The 17604-nt window shown below is 44.6% G+C and overlaps 4 non-coding genes and 1 pseudogene across 4 annotated transcripts; 3 read left to right on the top strand and 2 right to left on the bottom strand.

Annotated features, from left to right (window-relative positions):
• Positions 1–1364: 1364 nt before the first annotated feature.
• Positions 1365–1444, bottom strand: LOC148642759 (U4 spliceosomal RNA; annotated as a pseudogene).
• Positions 1445–1674: 230 nt separating this feature from the next.
• On the bottom strand, positions 1675–1791 carry LOC148642760 (U5 spliceosomal RNA). The gene has a single exon (XR_015929366.1). It is a non-coding gene; the product is annotated as a U5 spliceosomal RNA (small nuclear RNA).
• A 1297-nt stretch (positions 1792–3088) lies between these two features.
• Positions 3089–3161, top strand: trnar-ccu (transfer RNA arginine (anticodon CCU)). The gene has a single exon. It is a non-coding gene; the product is annotated as a tRNA-Arg (tRNA).
• Positions 3162–9081: 5920 nt separating this feature from the next.
• Positions 9082–9154, top strand: trnar-acg (transfer RNA arginine (anticodon ACG)). Its single transcript has one exon. It is a non-coding gene; the product is annotated as a tRNA-Arg (tRNA).
• Positions 9155–13416: 4262 nt separating this feature from the next.
• Positions 13417–13498, top strand: trnaf-aaa (transfer RNA phenylalanine (anticodon AAA)). Its single transcript has one exon. It is a non-coding gene; the product is annotated as a tRNA-Phe (tRNA).
• Positions 13499–17604: the final 4106 nt, after the last annotated feature.

Genomic DNA, 17604 nt, shown 5'->3' on the forward strand with positions numbered 1-17604 from the left:
TCCCAAACAGAATCTCTAGTAAAATACGATCATTTGTGAAACAGGTAAATGTCTTAGGGGCCCATTCCTCATTCTCAAGACACATGTATGCAGTACGTACACCATGCATTGAGCAATAGGGATTAAAGACACCACAGGTAAGGTTAGAAGACATTCTGACTATATTCTAAAATTTTGGACTCATATTCTTATGATGGCAGACATGATGCTGTGTTTAAAACCGGGGTTAATGGACATTATATGACTGTCAATTCTGTTTTGTTTTGGAGACTCTTGGCTGCCTATGTGGTACAGTGCAGCGTGAAGAAAACATTTTCCAAAACTGTGTCAGCTCAAAAGTTGTAAGAAAACCTTTCCAGCTGCTTTAACTCTCTTCATTTTTGTCATTTAATTGTCTGTCGGCACTATGTAGCAGCATTGCATGACAACCCATCTCACCACGGAAAGGAACCTAACAGCTTTTGTAAGAGAGGAGAAAAGGACCTGGCCCGTACAGGACTCGAACCCACAACCTTGGTGTTATTAGCTCTAACCAACTGAGCTAACCAGCCTCACGACAGCAATCCTCTCTGTGCTGCAAAAAATCGAACTCAGGGAATTTCTTTTGCCCTCCTTTGAATTGAAAGCCGTGTAATTCAGTGTACGGGCTTTCTCGTGCAGTTTTATAGTTCTTGTAACCCAAATCCTACACTGGCGTGAAGTGACCCCCCATTTCACAGCATTTTTCAGCTGATTTAAAATGTACCTAAAGGAGAAGCATTATTGAAGACCATCAATTACCAAGAGCTTTTGTCAAAGGTTTTGGTGGTCATTTTTAATGACCACAGAGCGCTGTGACCTCGGTTTTACATCTCATCCAAGAGACAGCGCCCTTTTACAACACAGCGTCTCCGTCACTATGCTGGGGGATTGGGACCCGCACAGACCTCAGGGTGAGCGCCCCCCCACCGGCACCATTAACACCGCTTCCAGCTGGAAACTTTGTTTTTCCCTGTAGCTCACCCTCATCCGGGTACTGACCTGGCTAACACCTGTTTTGCTTCAGTGGGTTTTCAGTTGCGAGTTGCAAGGGGATGCAAGTGATGGAGCCACTCGCTGCAAAAGCCACTGCTTTGGCTGGGAATCGAACCAGAGCTTCCCGCATGGGAAGCGAGAATTCTACCACTGAACCAACAATGCTCACTGCCCAGTCCTTCAAAAAAGACGTTTTTTTGGTGCTCTGTTAAAAAAGCGTCGACATTACCTCTTTCAAAAGGCTTCACTTTCCTAGTCACATTCCAAGGCTCATTGAACCCGGGCTGTTTCCTCCAGCGGTATAGTATTGCAGTTAGACAGCACGATGCCTGCAAGACTATGTCACGCTCTGACGAGAAAAGTTTTCAACTAGCAATAATCGTGCCTCGGCTAAACCTCACAGGCTACGATACTGCCACTGCACAAAGCTGACGGTTGCCAGGCAACCGCGGGGATCCTATGGAAATCGTTATCAATCGTCTCATGGCATGTCGTTGCTGTAACGCTTCATATTTGCGGCCGGACACTTCCCGCCTCCCAGAGGAAAGAGCGCCAATCAGACAGGCGGAGACCGAGGACTCGCAGAGCAGATGGCCACAGTCGCCGTAATAAGAGCGATTGTGAGCGGTTTTGTTTTCTCTCTTTGACCAGCCCAGCTGCGCCCCACCCGAAGGCAGGGAAGCACAAAAATTGTATGGAACTCATTCATGCTCCTTTACTTGGAAATCTTTAGTAAAAGGCAAAAGATTTGTACGAGATGAAGAGAAACCAGAGTGCGTGGCTGGACAGCTGCAGGAGCCCAGGCCGCCTTCAAGGCCTCTGCCCTGCCGGTCGTGGTTGGCAATGCACCTGGCCTTACAAACGAGCCAGTGGGGCCCGTTCAGCTCCGGGCTCATCGCCTGCGGCTCTCGGCTTACCTGGCAGGGGAGATACCTTGATCAGCCTGTAGTTGGAGTAGTTGGATTGTTTTCTTGTTTTGTTTTGCGCGCTTACGAACGCCATGGAAAACGAAACAAAACTAAAGCCCTCGGCTCCTCCACTTGATTATAATCCCGTTACGTGTCGAAGCAGGAATTTACGTCATCCTACCACTGTAACACGGGGAATAGAGGGAAATGAGCACAAGCTACGAATTGTCTCAATCACTCCCTACAGTAGTAAGACGCCTGGAAGCGTGCACCCCCATCATTAATCTTTGCGCATCTGTGCAAGGTAAACTCTGGAGCAGTCTCTGAAACTGCTCAAAGGAAACACGTGATTGATTCCATGTGCATCTGGGGTTCATTTCTTATTTACATTTAATTCAAGGGAAAGGCTTGGGTCAGTTTCAGACGGCCTCCAACAGCGAGATTCAAGCGCCCCACCTTCAGCCCAATCTGCGCCGCCAGAACGCCAACGGCTCCTCTGGTCTCCGGGGTGCGGTTGTGACCCCGTAACCTAAAGTGTTGGTGGCAGACAAATGGAGACTAACAGGTGATGTCCTAGGACATGACTACATTGTGACACTCGGTGGGGATGGTGACCATTGCTTGGAAAAGAGTGCGAGGCCCCTTTAGAAAAACATTTTGTTAACAGGCATTCTGCCTCAGCCTAAACACCTATAGCTTGCAAAGCGCATGCTATTAGACAGGCACCTCTGCAAGACCTTAAGAGTCTCTTAAACTAGTGATAGTAAGGTGTTCCCAATGGGCGATGTTTGGCTTTCAAATCATCTCTCTGTGGAAGCGCCGAGATGCAGCTGTTTAAGGCTTAGAAGCAGCTGACTGTTTCACTACCTAGCTGATTACTGTCAGTCAGGGAGCTCAGAGGTGAAAAGCCTGTCTGAGAGACAATTCGCCGTCAATCAGTTCAATATGTTCCGTACCAGCTCGGCGCACCTGAGATCATCTTGGTAGCCGTGTAGCTCAGATGAGTGAGAGCGTGTGTGTGTGTACCACCGTGATTGGATGCCGGTCCTTCTCAGGTCACAGTAAACCTTCTGCTGCCTAACTTTCCTAATTTTGGGGATCCCTTTGAAAAAGCAAAGGAAAAAAAAAACTGGCTCTTCATCAGCGTGATCGACCCAACCCAGTGTGCCCCAGTGGCCTAATGGATAAGGCACTGGCCTCCTAAGCCAGGGATTGTGGGTTCGAGTCCCATCTGGGGTGCTCCTGTCCCTTTTTGAGTGTACAAATGTCCTTGTGATTTGTGAAGCTGCAACCCCACCTTACTCAGTGAGCGTCTCTGCTTTTCTCTCACATACAGTTGGGAGAAAAACTTTTGTAAACAGCCCTTTGGAATGATGTGGATTTCTGCATGAATGGCTCCTAACATGTGATCTTATCTTTATCTAAGTCATAATAATTAATAAAGAGAGTCTGATTTAACAAACAACACACGCCCAACATTTGACATTGCTGTTTCTTTATTGACCAAATGGTTTAAACAATCAAGGTCATTGATGGAAAAAGTACGTGAACCCTTATATTAAGGAGCTAGTGGAACCTCCTTTATGACAAAAACCTCAACCCCCACTTTCTGTAGCGGCTGGTCAGACCTGAGCAGCGGTTAGGAGGTATTTTGGCCTATTCCTCTATGAAAAACTGTTTCAGTTCATGTATATTTTTGGGATGTCTTGCACTGAACGGCCTGCTTCAGATCACGGCACAGCACTTCAATGTTCTCCTGTTCAGATTTCTTCTTATGGTGGACTCATAAACACAGACATAAGACAAAGTCAACCACCTGTTCGCTAGATCCCATCCCCACTCAGCTAGTCAAAGATTCCCTCGAAGGACTGGCAGGACCTATAATTAGTATGATGAATGCATCGCTTGCGTCAGGCGTTGTACCTGATCAATTTAAGGTAGCGGTTGTTAGACCGCTCCTTAAGAAGTCAAATTTGGATCCACAAGTTCTTAACAACTACAGGCCTGTCTCAAAGGTCCCATTTCAATCTAAAAGTCTTGGGAGAATAGTTGTTGCCCAACGTCAATCGTATCTGGATTCAAATAATATACTTGAGAAATTTCAGTCTGGTTTCTGAAACTGCATTAACAAGAGTCGTAAATGATATTCTCTTAGCTACTGATGCGGGGAATGCAACAGTGCTTGTGCTTCTAGATCTTAGAGCTGCCTTTGACACGGTTGACCTCTCTGTTTTGTTACACAGGCTTGAGTTTGAGGTTGGCTTATCTGGAACCGTCCTTCAGTGGTTTACTTCACATTTAACTCATCGTTTTCATTATGTTCAAATATCTAATAATTGTACTGCTTCATCAATGTCACCAGTTCAATTTGGGGTACCAGAAGATCAGTGCTGGGACCAATATTGCTCTCTCTCTCTACATGCTGCTGCTAGGTAGGATAATATGAAAAAATAATATGAACTTTCATTCATATGCTGATGACACTCAAATAAACATTTTGTTTACACCAAACGACAACTCTTCTATTATCAGTTTAGTTAAATGCATTAAGGAAGGAAATACTTGGATGTGTGAAAACTTTTTGTTACTCAACTCTGAGAAAAATGAGGATCTGTTGATCGGAGGCAACAATACTGATAGGACTACTATAACTTCAGCACTTAACTCAGAGGATTTAAACATTTGCCTCAAAGAGACAGCACGTAACCTAGGCGGCATATTAGACACAAGGCTCTTAACAACTTGCATTGTTAAGTGCCTTGGGACAACCTTGTTGTGAAAGGCGCTATATAGAAATACATTGATTTGAATTGAATTGACAATGTAAAATGTTGTGTGTTGTTTGTTAAACAAGACTGTCTTTATTTATCAAAAAATAAAAGGAATTTGCTAGGAATGCAAACGTTTGGTTGCGCTTCTTCATGCTGCATCGTCGGCATGAGTGGAGCTTTTTAAACATCTGTACTTACTGTGCCCCATAAGAAATCGTTTGTCCCCGTTCAAAAGAGATTGTGCGATGTCCTGCAGTGTTCGCAAAGCAAACCTTTGACAGTTTGAAAAGAGGAATTTATTCTGCTTCCTGTGTGTGCAGTAGTTACAAAGTTGAACGTCTTTACACGATTTGCTGCAGTTTTCAGTGGGCGGGCTTTGTCAGATGGCTTGGAAAAACGCACTGTGTTTCGGCTTGGGAAACATCATGAGAAGTGTCCTGCATGTTTTCTGTGTATAGCTGTCTTTTAACGCATACAGAATTCATTCGAAATCATTGATTTCTCCAATTAACAAGGGTCCCTTAAAGGATGAGTCAAAGTAACGTCTAATCGGATTAGTTTCCTTAGAGCTGGTTCAGAGTTTCCTCAAGAGTTTACCTTACACAGATGCGCAAAGAAGAATGTTGGGGGTGCACGCTTCAAGGTGCCTTACAGCTGTAGGGAGTGATTCGAGATGATTCGTGGCGTGTGCTCGTTCCCATATACCGTACGCCCCGGGGTGCAGTGCTAGGATGACGTACAATACCGCTTGGGCACATAACGGCGTTAAATGCAAGTGCGGGACGTGAGGGTTTTCGTTTGTTCATTTTGTTTTGCTCTGCTTTGCTTTGTTTCATGGTCAAGAGGCGTAAGGTAAGTCGTAATCCAGGGAGAACACTGGTGGCAAACAGTCCAAGGTGAGAGGCGAGGTCCAAAGTCAAAAAGGCAGAAGGGGAGTCCAATATCCAGAATAAACGAGGTAATGGAAAAAACGCCAGGTAGAGCTCTCAAGGAGTAGACTCAATACCAGCGGGAAGCAGGTAAAGATGGTAAAAATAGCACTGCGTACCGCACGGTGGAGTGTGTGCAGGTGGGTTAACTCGTGCGGCGGCGTTTGTTAATAATCACCCGCTGCTGGTGCTGTTTAGATTGCTTAAGAGTTGGTCTTAACTGCCTGGCGGTCATGACAAGCTCCTCTTTAAGCTGTGGTTTAGTTTTGCATTCATGTGTTTCTAGAGCAGTTATTTATGGGGGTGGGTGGGTCTTTCACAGAGGCTCAGGACAAATCCCCTGCATGAAAGTCTACTGTGTGCGTTCAAACAGTCACAGGTCAAGAGCCAGGCAGGAGGACAATGGACAGAAGAAGCAACGAACTAAAAATAAAAGAACGAATATGAAAAAGCCACCATCTTTTTCTTTTTGACATTTTCCGACTTTCATGCAAGCCAGGACAAAGTTGCTCGTAGCTACTTGTGGATTCAAATACTCTATCGAGTGCTTTGATGAGTTTTTGCAATTTGATTGTCGTCCTGTCAGCCTGTTTCTGTTTTTCTTTTCAATCTAGTGATGGAAAGTAAGAGGGAAATGATGGAGCAATCAATAACTGCTCCGGAAAAATGGCAGAAAGAAATGGCCCGTCACTAAGGACATTTGTGAAGCAGAGGAGTGACATCACCACAAAGGCGACACATTCTGCTGATGGTTTTGGTGAATAATGATTGAGGCGCGTTAAGAGAAAGGTAGCTGTGTCAGCATGCGTAGGCTGCAAAGGATAAAGCAAAGGTTTACTCCATGCTGAAAAGAGAAGAAAAGAAGCACAACGTTTCGGCTGTGGAGTCTTCTGTGCCATCTTCTTTAGCGATGGTGATGATGTTTACATTGGAAAAACTGAGACACGCATACTGGAGGGGCTTGAACCACCAACTTTTCAGCACCACAGAGTCTGACAGTCTTTTGTGCGCCCTACATTTGCAGGTTTATGGTCAAAGAAAACAATCACTTGCGCTTCTTGCAGCCGGCAATCTTTTTCCACTGACAACCAAGAAATGGATTTCATCTTTCACAAGCTGTATGGATTTCTTCAAAAACAAGTTATTCCAGAAAGGAAATGAATTCTTGCATTAAACTGAACCAAGCTGTACATGTTTGTCTGAAATGAGACATTCGGCACAACAAGACACGGAGAGAGGCACCGCTGGTATTCAGACCAGGGATCGCCTGCTTACTAGGCAGGCACTTTAAGCCACTAGGGAACAGCGCCAGCGGAGCACCGCGCTTTTACAGACACTTGGATTTGGGTTTTTTTCATTTATGTTTGTGGACCTTCACCATTTGAGGAAGTGAGTTAGATAAGAAAGTTACAGGTATGGTGAGCAATGACTAACAAAGGCACGTACTGCATATTCCTTACAGAAGAGTAAGCAATTTGTTCTAAAAAACACCGGCTAAAGTCCAACATCGTTAGCAATCTTATTACTTAAATAGAATAAACATCAATAAACTGTAAGGTGCTGGTACATGCGAGTAGATTTGATCTTCTATTAAACAAAAATGCAATTACAGCTCTAAAAAGGTCAACCTAGACTTCTGTAACAGATCTGTTCAGGTCATCGCTGTTCCTCTGACCTTGTGAGTCTTTGGAATTTTAAAAGTGTATTTTGCTTGCCTTTCATGTGGTCTGTGTACAAGTCACTGTGGCGTATGCGGTCCTACACAGCCTTGCTATAGACGTGACGAGCCTCCGCTATGTTGCAATGGAGAACAGGTTCAGTACGGAGCTGCCGAGAAAATTCAGCTGGAAAGCTCGTTGCAGAAAAGCATCGTTATCTGCGTCCAGCTGCAAAGCGTCACTCGTGGGTGCTGAAGAATCGATTTCACAGGCTGCGGGTATAGGCGATTTAGAGTGTTAAAGGTCCCAGCGAAAACAAAACAGCGCTGGTCCTTTTTCATGCACGCACGAGAGCAAATGCAAAGGATTTGAACCTGCGCAGGGAGACCCAAACAGATTTTAAGTGTGTTGCCTTAACCACTCGGCCACGATTACAGTAAGTACGCCAGCTGTTGGCTTCTTGCTACAATCGAACAAGGAGTGCAAGGCGGCGGCGGCAACTTTTTTCAAGTTCGCTCTCCGTTTAAGAAACCTTTTACGCCATACGTGTAAGCAGACACACACCTCAGAGTACTTAAGGGTGGCTTCAAGTTGGAATGATAAAGTCTCCCCGTTCGGACATGAAAATAGAACTTTCTTAGACAGAAAGAAATCAACAACGGAGACATGTGGATGACGATTTCAGTCACTGCACTTTGAATAGCATTTTTACTCGAGTTACAGGAGATGCCCGAATGGCCCTTGACCTACGCTCTTACGAATGACTTGGAACATTCAAAGAGAACAGCCCTCAAGTCCTGCGGTTTATTATAATGCTGTTGCGTGTCGAGGCAGTATTTGACTCCGTCCTACCGTTGAGACAGGGGGCGTACTGTAAATGAACTGCACCTGACAGCTTTAGAAAAACACCTGGGCTCAGTACGGTGCTGAGAGCTCAGCGTTGCTGTTGTTCTTATTAGCACGCACTGCATCGGCTATGACCCGAACTTTTCAATTATTCCGATCAGTAAGTCAACACGTAGTCCACATGAAAGGTAGAAATATTCTCTTGTCTGTCTCATGTTTTTATAGAACTGAATGTCCCTGACAATGTACTGTTAGTTTTAATTGAAGAACGGCATCTGTGTTCAAATATAAAAAATATAAAAAAAACGCTGGCGGTTTAAACACGCGGAAGAAAACTGAGGGATCCACAGTATGTGGACCCTCCGTGCGCCATCAGTCCGCACTCCGGACTCTGAATCCTACCATCCAAGTTAAGATCTCGGCGGAACCTGAGGCGCAGTTCCTTCTTAAAACGTAATCTGGTGAGCATTTCTAGAATCGTACTTGTATAGATGCAGCCTTTAATGTGTTGCTAGGTTAAAATTGATGACTTCTTGTATTTCAGTAGGCAACTGCCCTCTTGATTTCAGATTGAATTTCTTTATTACAGGGGCGCTTTTATGATGACAGAGTCATGTTCAGGTACTTTGCTTGATGGAGGAAGCTCATTTCGGACTCTGTGATCTGCTCACCTGGAAAGGTCTGCTGTACTACTACAAGAGAGAAGTAGAGTCTGGAAGAAGGGACAATTTTATGATGCTTTGGAAGGTAGTTTTTTTTTTCTTTGAAATCGAAATGAATCAGAATATCAGAGCAAAAGACAAACTCTTGGTTTGGTTTAAAGAGATATGGTTTTAACACAGACAAAATGTAGAAAACAGGTGTTTCTCACTTTTGGAAAAGAATTGACCGGGGGTAATATTTTACTAGTTGCAGTGCTGATCTCACTGGGTTACAGTCCTGCAGTGTCACACCAGGGCCAGTGGCGCAATGGATAACGCGTCTGACTACGGATCAGGAGATTGCAGGTTCGACTCCTGCCTGGCTCGGGTCGTTTTTAAACGCATCGGGCTACTCCCTAAGTAGTCTGTGCTACTTACTGCATTGTAATCGTACCCAGTAAGAGATTTCCTTCATGTAAATGAACTGCACCTGACAGCTTTAGAAAAACACCTGGGCTCAGTACGGTGCTGAGAGCTCAGCGTTGCTGTTCTAATTAGCACGCACTGCATCGGCTATGAGCCCGAACCTTTCAATTATTCCGATCAGTAAGTCAACACGTAGTCCACATGAACGGTAGAAATATTCTCTTGTCTGTCTCTTGTTTGTATAGAACTGAATGTCCCTGACAATGTACTGTTAGTTTTAATTGAAGAACGGCATTTGTGTTCAAATATACCAGACAAGTTTATGTAACTGCTCATGCGACACTCAGTTGTAATTAGTCAAGAAATAAAGTCGAACAACAGCTGCGGGTTTGATTCTGAACGTATCAGATTGCAGCGCCTTTTACTTCCATTGACAAATGATAGAGATTTGAAGAGAGATCCTTCAGACCAGCAAGCAAACCCACGGCTATTTCGGTTTTCTATCTAGGCAACGTTGGTGTCTGCAATAGCATACATGAAAGCGTGATGCAATTTCTGTGGCTACATTTGTTGCACGTCATGCACAGTAAGAGTGTTTCTAACACCAAATAAAAAGTCAACAAATAGCGATCACGCCTTCTCCTCAGTTAACCCACTGAAACCCTTGCTGTTAACAGTTCTTTACTGCGTGCTTTAAGAGCACCTACACATCGTGTCGGTTCTTACAGCTTTATTCATTAGGTTTTCAAAGGCATAAGTAGAGCACCAGAGGTGCGAACGCAAAATGTGTGGTTATCTGAAGAATTGCTTTCCATGGCAGCGGGGCCAAGCGATTTAGCGTTTTTATAGTACCAGGAAAGGAGAAGCGGCACTCCGCCTCTGCCGCGCAGGCACAAGGTGACGTTCGGCAGACGCCGGAGTCGGCAGGTTTCGAACCTGCGCGGGGAAACCCCAACGCATTTCGAGCCCATCGCCTTAACCACTCGAGCACGACAAATGCGAGCTCCCCGCCGCCGCATTCCTCCTATAATCAAACACGGACTGCGAGGTGGCTGCGGAAACCTTTTTAAAGTTGCTCTCCGTTAAAAAAAATACCTTTCACAAGATTCGTGCCGGCAGACAGACACGCCTCAGAGGGTTTAAGGCTGGCTTCACGTTCAAATGATAAAGTCCCCCAGTCCGGATGTCAAAATGCAACTTTGGCAGACAGAAAAAACATCAACGAACCAAAAATGTGGACAAGGATTTTACAAGCTGCACCACACTGCACTTTCAAAAGCATTTACATTCGTGTTAGACGCAGGAATTGCCTTTGATTTGCGTGCTTACGAACGCCATGGAAAACGAAACAAAACTAAAGCCCTCAGCTCCTGCACTTGATTATAATCCCGTTACGTGTCGAAGCAGGAATTTAAGTCATCCTACCACTGCAACACGGGGAATAGAGGGAAATGAGCACAAGCTACGAATTGTCTCTAATCAGTCCCTACAGTTGTAAGACGCCTGGAAGCGTGCACCCCCATCATGAATCTTTGCGCATCTGTGCAAGGTAAACTCTGGAGCAGTCTCTGAAACGGCTCAAAGGAAACACGTGATTGATTCCATGTGCATCTGGGGTTCATTTCTTATTTACATTTAATTCAAGGGAAAGGCTTGGGTCAGTTTCAGACGGCCTCCAACAGCGAGATTCAAGCGCCCCACCTTCAGCCCAATCTGCGCCGCCAGAACGCCAACGGCTCCTCTGGTCTCCGGGGTGCGGTTGTGACCCCGTAACCTAAAGTGTTGGTGGCAGACAAATGGAGACTAACAGGTGATGTCCTAGGACATGACTACATTGTGACACTCGGTGGGGATGGTGACCATTGCTTGGAAAAGAGTGCGAGGCCCCTTTAGAAAAACATTTTGTTAACAGGCATTCTGCCTCAGCCTAAACACCTATAGCTTGCAAAGCGCATGCTATTAGACAGGCACCTCTGCAAAACCTTAAGAGTCTCTTAAACTAGTGATAGTAAGGTGTTCCCAATGGGCGATGTTCGGCTTTCAAATCATCTCTCCGTGGAAGCGCCGAGATGCAGCTGTTTAAGGCTTAGAAGCAGCTGACTGTTTTACTACCTAGCTGATCACTGTCAGTCAGGGAGCTTAGAGGTGAAAAGCCTGTCTGAGAGACAATTCGCCGTCGATCAGTTCAATATGTTCCGTACAAGCTCGGCGCACCTGAGATCATCTTGGTAGCCGTGTAGCTCATATGAGTGAAAGCGTGTGTGTCAGGACTCTTACTTGGCCATCCCAACATACGGAATTTCTTCTGTTTCAGCCACTCTGTTGTTGATGTACTCCTTTGTTTTTGTCATGTTGCAAGACCCAGCGTCTTTTGAGTTTTAGATCACAGGCAGACACCCTGACATTCTGCTGTAGAATTTCCTGATACATCTCGGAATTCATCGGTCCCTCGATGATTGCAAGCCGTACAGCCTCCGCCATGCTTCCCAGGTGGGATGAGGTTTTGGAGTTGGTATGCAGTGTTTTGTTATCTCCAAACATAACGCTGTGCACATTTACCAACAAGTTCAACTTTTGTCACGTCTGTCCACAGAACATTGTTCCAGGAGTTGCTGTGGAACATCCATGTGGTCTTTAGCAAACTTGAGAGGGGCAGTGGTGGTTTTTTTGTTGGGGAGAGCAGTGGTTTCCTCCATGGTGACCTCGCATGATCACCACTCCTGTTCAGATTTCTTCTTATGGTGGACTCATGAACACAGACGTAAGACAAAGTAAACCACCTGTGTGCTAGATCCCATCCCCACTCAGCTAGTCAAAGATTCCCTCGAAGGACTGGCAGGACCTATAATTAGTATGATGAATGCATCGCTTGCGTCAGGCGTCGTACATGATCAATTTAAGGTAGTGGTTCTTAGACCGCTCCTTAAGAAGTCAAATTTGGATCCACAAGTTCTTAACAACTACAGGCCTGTCTCAAAGGTCCCATTTCAATCTAAAAGTCTTGAAAGAATAGTTGTTGCCCAACATCAAATGGATTCAAATAATATACTTGAGAAATTTCAGTCTGGTTTCTGAAACTGCATTAACAAGAGTCGTAAATTATATTCTCTTAGCTACTGATGCGGGGAATGCAACAGTGCTAGGTTGCAACAGTGCTAGGAATGCAAACTTTAGGTTGCGCTTCTTCATGCTGCATCATTGGCATGAGTGGAGCTTTTTAAACGTCTGTACTTACTGCGCCCCATAAGAAATCGTTTGTCCCTGTTCAAAAGAGATTGTGCGATGTCCTGCAGCGTTCGCAAAGCAAACCTTTGACAGTTTGAATAGAGGAATTTATTCTGCTTCCTGTGCGTGCAGTAGTTACAAACTTGAACGTCTTTACACGATCTCCTGCAGTTTTCAGTGGGCAGGCTTGGTCAGATGGCTTGGAAAAACGCACTGTGTTTCGGCTCGGGAAACATCATGAGCAGTGTCCTGCATGTTTTCTGTGTATAGCTGTCTTTTAACGCATACAGAATTCATTCGAAATCATTGATTTCTCCAATTAACAAGGATCCCTTAAATGATGAGTCAAAGTAACATCTAATCGGATTAGTTTCCTTAGAGCTGGTTCAGAGTTTGCTCAAGAGTTTACCTTTCACAGATGAGCAAAGAAGAATGTTGGGGGTGCACGCTTCAAGGCACCTTACAGCTGTAGGGAGTGATTCGAGACGATTCGTGGCGTGTGCTCGTTCCCATATACCATACGCACCGGCGTGCAGTGCTAGGATGACGTACAATACCGCTTGGGCACGTAACGGCGTTATATGCAAGTGCGGGACGTGAGGGTTTTCGTTTGTTCGTTTTGTTTTGCTCTGCTTTGCTTTGTTTTGCTTTCCATCGCGTTGGTAAGAGCGTAAATAAAAAGGCGATTCCTGCGTCTACCACTAATGTAAGAGCTATTTCAAGTGCGACGTGGTGCGGCTTTTCAAATGCTTGTGGGCATTTCTCTGTTGTTGATTCTTTTTTTGTGTGTAACAAAGTGGCATTTTCATGTCCGGACGGGGAGACTTTATCATTCCGACATGAAGCCACCCTTAAGTCCTCTGAGGCGTGTCTGTCTGCAAGGCTTGTATTTTGGAAATGTTTTTTTGAAACGGAGAACGACTTTGAAATAGGCTTCCGCCGGCGCCTCGCGATCCAGGTAAGATTGTAGCAAGAACGCAGCGGCTGTGGGGCTTGCTGTAGTCGTGGCCGAGTGGTTAAGGCGATGGACTAAAAATCCATTGGGGTCTCCCTGCGCATGTTCGAATCCTGCCGACTACGTTGTCCGCCTCCAGTCGGTGTGTTCCGGCGCAAGCAAAGAAGCGCGCCTCTTTGTTGTTCCTGGTGGTTTTAAAACGCCCAATCGCTTGTACCCGCTGCCTTGAAATAAATTCTTCAGCATCCGCGAATGGCATTTTGCAGCTGGAAGCATATGTCGACGCTTTTTGCACAGAGCACCAAAAAAGCGTCTTTTTTGAAGGCCCAGACACTTAGCATTGGTGTTTCAGTGGTAGAATTCTTGCCTGCCACGCGGGAGGCTTGGGTTTGATTCCCGGCCAATGCAGTGGCTTTTGCAGCGAGCGGCTCCATCACTTGCATCCCCTTGCAACTCGCAACTGAAAACCCACTGAAGCTAAGCAGGTGTGAGCCAGGTCAGTACCCGGATGAGGGTAAGCTACAGGGAAAAACAAAGCTTCCAGCTGGAAGCGGTGTTAATGGTGCCGGCGGGGGGGCGCTCACCCTGAGGTCTGTGCGGGTCCCAATGTCCCAGCATAGTGACGGAGACGCTGTGTTGTAAAAGGGCGCTGTCTTTCGGATGAGATGTAAAACCGAGGTCATAGTGCTCTGTGGTCATTAAAAATGACCACCAAAACCTTTGACAAAAGCTCTTGGTAATTGATGGTCTTCAATAATGCTTCTCCTTTAGGTACATTTTAAATCAGCTGAAAAATGCTGTGAAATGGGGGGACACTTCAGGCCAGTGTAGGATTTGGGTTACAAGAACCATGAAACTGCACGAGAAAGCCCGTACACTGAATTACACGGCTTTCTATTCAAAGGAGGGCAAAAGAAATTCCCTGAGTTCGATTTTTTGCAGCACAGAGAGGACCACCGTCGTGAGGCCGGTTAGTTCAGTTGGTTAGAGCGGGGTGCTAATAACGCCAAGGTCATGGGTTCAATCCCCGTACGGGCTATGTTCTTTTCTCCTCTCTTACCAAAGCTGTTAGGTTCCTTTCTGTGGTGAGATGGGTTGTCATGCAATGCTGCCACATAGTGCCGACAGACAAGAGTGTTGCGGGAGAAGAGAAAAGTGTTTGAAGATTTAAGAGTGTCTTAGGTGGAGTCAAAATCAAGTGTCACAAATGCAAGTGGGAGGATTTCCAATGTTTAATATGGTAAAAATAAGCAGAAGTTATCTGCCGGTCATGGCACAGTCTGCCATGCTTTTGTCAGATACTGTAAAGTGGTGTCGAACTGGAGCCTCACCATTTGCATATGTGAGGCTCCAGTTATACATCGAGTGTCACATTAAATGACAAAAATGAAGAGAGTTAAAGCAGCTGGAGAGGTTTTCTTACAACTTTTGAGCTGACACAGTTTTGGAAAATGTTTCCTTCACGCTGCACTGTACAACATAGGCAGCCAAGAGTCTCCAAAACAAAACAGAATTGACAGATAGGAGAAAATTCCCACTCGTCCTGAAGTTCCCAAAATCCAGCACTGAGCGTAAACAAAGTGTCTAAGTAGCGTGGGAATGCTAACCCTAACCCTAGCTGGAGTTTGAGCAATCCAGCACTGAGCGTAAAAAGATGAGTCAAAGTAACGTCTAATCGGATTAGTTTCCTTAGAGCTGGTTCAGAGTTTGCTCAAGAGTTTACCCAGTGGGCATTGATTCGTCGAATATACGTATATTCACGGCGAAAATACGGCTATACGTATATATACGTCGCCTCGACGTATAATCAACGTCGAATTGCAACCGTAAAATCGACGACATTAATAAACGCATATATAACGTCGAAAACACATCTAACACAGTGCCTGAGGCTTTTTACTGTATGTATCGTGTGTGCCGCAACTAGGAGTATACGGCACTCTGCACAGTGTACGAAGTAAATTATTTCCGCAGTAATTAATTTACACGTGTATAATAAATATAGTAAATATAATAAATTAATTACTGCGAAAATAATTTTCTTCGTAAATCCTGCAATCCAGATGATTGGGGTATTGGTGCATGGCTACAGTCTGTGCTAGGAACATGGAGAGGGTCTCTGGTTCAATACATATTTGTGGGTCTGGTATTATTCGTTATGATCATATCGTTAATATCCTGTTTGAAAAACATGTGGACTAAAGCTGCTGCTTCTGTGCTAATTGTACGCCCTGAAGGGATCATGAAGGTCAAAAAATGATTTCATGGGAAAGGTTCTCTTATCTAGTGGCAGAACCTGATGGGTAGAACAATATAGCTTTAAGGGGGGTTACCCTTGGGAGTGATTCCCCTAGATGCAAATGATTATTGTGGTTTGTTTGTTCATAATAAGATGTTTTGCAGGAACGGAACAAAGAGAAATTTTACAACTTCAGCTAGAATTGTTCTACAAAACGTCACAGCTGAGGCAGGGGAACAATGTGTAGATTTTTCTAAGAGTTATTACCCAGTTGTTGACCAATCTGTTGACCAATGTTGACCAAAAAAGCCTAGGATTATGCTGGGCTCCAGCCCACAGGGATTTACCTGTGCTGTAAGAACTAATGAGTGAATAAGGAGACTGGATTCTGGTGAAAGACTTCAGGAAAAAGAAATGGTGTTCACTCAGGTGGAGGGGGCTGTACCAGGTGCTGCTGACCACTGCCACTGCTGTGAAGGTCACAGAAATGGTGCCCTGGATTCATGCTTCCCACTGTAAAAAGGTCACAAACGAACTGAACAAAGCGCAGGAGTGATGTCTCCACAAGGACAGATGGGGATAACCTGCTTGGGACTGATGTGCACAGCCTTTTTCCTTTTTATGTAGAAGCCTGTCACCACCCCAAAAGAGGAAGAATCTAAACACGAAGCCTCTTTGTATACAAACTGGCTGAATGAAACTGATAATGAGGGGGATATGCGTAATTTGTGGTATAAATTTATAAATCATACTGTAAAGTTAAAGAAATTTAATGCATCTTGTTATATATGTGCTTTAATGCCTCATTCTACAGCCTCACCCATGCGACTTTTTATGAAATGTACTCTTTTATTAATATCATGTTAGAAGGCTTAGACGCTATCAAACAAGAATTAAGGGGAGTTAGATTAATGGCACTTCAGAACAGGTTCGTGCTGGACCTTCAAAATGCAGCATCTGGAGGAGTCTATGCTTTAGTAGGAGACTCCTGTTGTACATATATTCCAGCTAATGACTATGATTACGGAAATCTTACACTCGCTATTCAGCATTTAAAAGAACTAAAAGACAAGGTGAATAAAGAGAGAGGCATAAAAGATACACCGGCTTTTCTCTCCTGGTTAGAATCACTGTTTGGGCCAGGGGGAATGTTTTTCTTTTAAGTTACTAACACCGATTATAGGGGCTGTGATACTTGTCTTCCTGTTTTTATGTTGCTGTATGACATGTATTATTCCAATGCTTCGAAATATGGAAATATGGTACCTAGGGGGATAAACTGTTCATCCTTCCAGTCTGGAGAATTGGCAGCTGTCTGACGTCAGTAAGTGATCCTTAAAAAATTAATAGTTCCATGACAGTGTGCATCACCAGAAAATCAATTTCAATGCATTAAAACTCTTGTTATCCTTCTGATCATTGAAGTGTCATTGCCCCAGCACTGTATACTCTTACTTTTGACGCCTGTCTGAAGTTGGATCCATTTCTAAGAATGGTGACTCACATATCCTCATGCTCAACTTTGGCTCAACCACACAAACTATGAAGTTAATCATCTGCTTTTGCTCCAAGATTTATGTTACTAGGCTCTGGGGATCCTCGTGTTCAAACTTTGCCCTTATTGTGGATGATCCATGACAGAATTCAGGGAATTCAGAATTCTGATACCTCAGCTCAGATTCTGACTGGGCAGACTGTCATTGCCTGGTGTGAATGTGTGCATATCTGTTTTTGTGCATGTTCTGTGGCCTGTTGTACAGTACATCACAAATGAAAGGGAAATGGAAAACTAAAATAAGACTCAAGTGTTTTAGCTTTCATTAACAGTGTTTCATTAGTATCTGTGCTAGATCCTGTCATCCACTGCTTACCACGACAGGCTCTAGCACAGGATAGCAGCTAATACATTTAACAATCTCACTGCACAATGTTGTATATTCAAGGGCTGATCTTCTGTACTTTTTCTTTCACTTTTCATTTCCTAGAAACTCA

The sequence above is a fragment of the Lepisosteus platostomus genome, chromosome 22, assembly GCF_059453375.1.
Source record: "Lepisosteus platostomus isolate fLepPlt1 chromosome 22, fLepPlt1.hap1, whole genome shotgun sequence".
Classification (NCBI taxonomy): Eukaryota; Metazoa; Chordata; class Actinopteri; order Semionotiformes; family Lepisosteidae; genus Lepisosteus; species Lepisosteus platostomus.